This window comes from Triplophysa dalaica, chromosome 2 (assembly GCF_015846415.1).
Source record: "Triplophysa dalaica isolate WHDGS20190420 chromosome 2, ASM1584641v1, whole genome shotgun sequence".
In the NCBI taxonomy this organism is placed as follows: Eukaryota; Metazoa; Chordata; class Actinopteri; order Cypriniformes; family Nemacheilidae; genus Triplophysa; species Triplophysa dalaica.
This window is the reverse complement of record NC_079543.1, coordinates 12,658,659-12,660,627: the sequence shown is the minus strand read 5'-3', so window position 1 is coordinate 12,660,627 and position 1,969 is coordinate 12,658,659.

Here is a 1,969-nt window from a genome sequence, read left to right as displayed (position 1 = left end):
AGCACAAGATGATTTAATTACAGATAACCAGTACAGGGGCACTGAAAGCTGAATGCATTACAGATTTTACTAACTGATGAGTGAGATGACAAGAAAAAGAACAACAATAGAATGAAATGAAAACCGAGATAGCATTAAAGGTATAGTTTACCTAACAATGTCAGTTCTGTCATCATTTACTCACCCTCATGTTGTTAACACAAAAGGTACATTTTTGAAAAGTATCCTTGCCAGTCTTCTCTCTAAAATGAAAGTATGTGAGGACTAGTCTTGTTGAGAGCCAAAATGACAAAAGAAATGCCATAATAGTATTATAAATGTGAAGCACATACGCCACTATGTATGGATCATTATGTTTAATATATAAAGGTGCTGAGTATAATTTTTTGGAGGATCTATTGTCAGAAAGTGCTATATAATATACATAACAGTCTTAAGAGGTGTATAAAGACCTTACACAATGAAGCATTATGTTTTTATTACCTTAAAATTTGCTATTTCTATCAACATACACTGTGGATCCCCTTACGTTGAATTCGCCATGTTGTTTCTACAATAGCCCTAAATGCACAACTTGCTCTACAGAGCACGTTTCGTAAATGAATTATCTCCTTCGTCAAAGAAGTGAAGATGTCTCACTTCAATGTCAGCGCTTCGAAAGGGAGGGGTGGAGTGAGCAGTTGGTTGCAATTCATTTACATTTATGCATTTGGCAGACGCTTTTATCACAAGCGAATTACATTGCATTATCCTATATATTTATACATAGGTATGTGCAATACCCTGGGATTGAACCCACAACCTTGCGCAATGCTCTTACCACTGAGCTAAAGGAAAGCACAATCTCACCGCTAGATGCCGCAACATTTTACATTGGAGATTTAATGAAAAATAGGCCAGATGTTAAGATCTTTAGTGAATACCAAATTATGTTTTTTGTATGGCTTCTCAACACTTTAATGATATTGCTCATATCCTTCTGAAACATTGGATCTCCATATTTCGTGATTTTTATTTCTTGCGATTATTCATTATTGTAAGTCACCATTTACTTTTGTCACTGCAGGTTTTGCAAATGTCTAACCAATAAAAGGTATTAAAAAAGTACTTGTCAATTTAGATTAAAGACTATGTATTCATTTTAAAACACAGTATTTCATCCATTTCCTAAAATACAGCTAATTTTGAAATCTGAGGTTTTAGAAGGACAGTGGCGATATATCATCGCCTTGGAATTATAAGGTTCTATCTGCGGTCTGAGTAGTTTCGAGATATTGAACTTTAAAGTTTTTGTTGTAAATGTATTCCATCAACATTTTCTGAAATTTGTAAATGTTTTTTTTTGGAACGGGTCAAACTCAGATAGAAACTTCTGATTCTTAAAAATCACCTTCGGTTTAGAATTATAAGGTTCTACCTGCAAAACATTCATTAAATAAATACATTTTCAAGCAACACAAACAATTTACATTGAACTCTTGTTAAAACATGAAATCAAATCAAATCACTTTTATTGTCACATTACCACAGGGCAAGTGCCTTGGTGAGTGAAATTCTTGTGAGCGTGCTCCAGAAAGTGAAGAAATAATTTACATATGGACAGTACTATTTATATACGTACAGACTTATACAGATGACAGTGTGCAATGTACACATACATATACTCAATACACACTGTGTACTATTAGACATACTTACAGTTATCAATACACATTATACACCATATGTAGACATTCTGCATTATGTACACACAATAACATACGAAGGTGCAGCAGATTATACATAAACTGGATATGCATTGGATGGTATTCAGTGGTACCAGATAGATTGTTTTATTAGTACATGTGTACGTGTAGTCCAATTTGAACAGTGCTAAGAGTTAAAGTGCAGTGTGTGGCATACCGTAAAGAGGGAGTGTGCTGTAGGGTGTGTTAGTTCTGACTGTTAATTAGCCAAATTAGTGTATAAT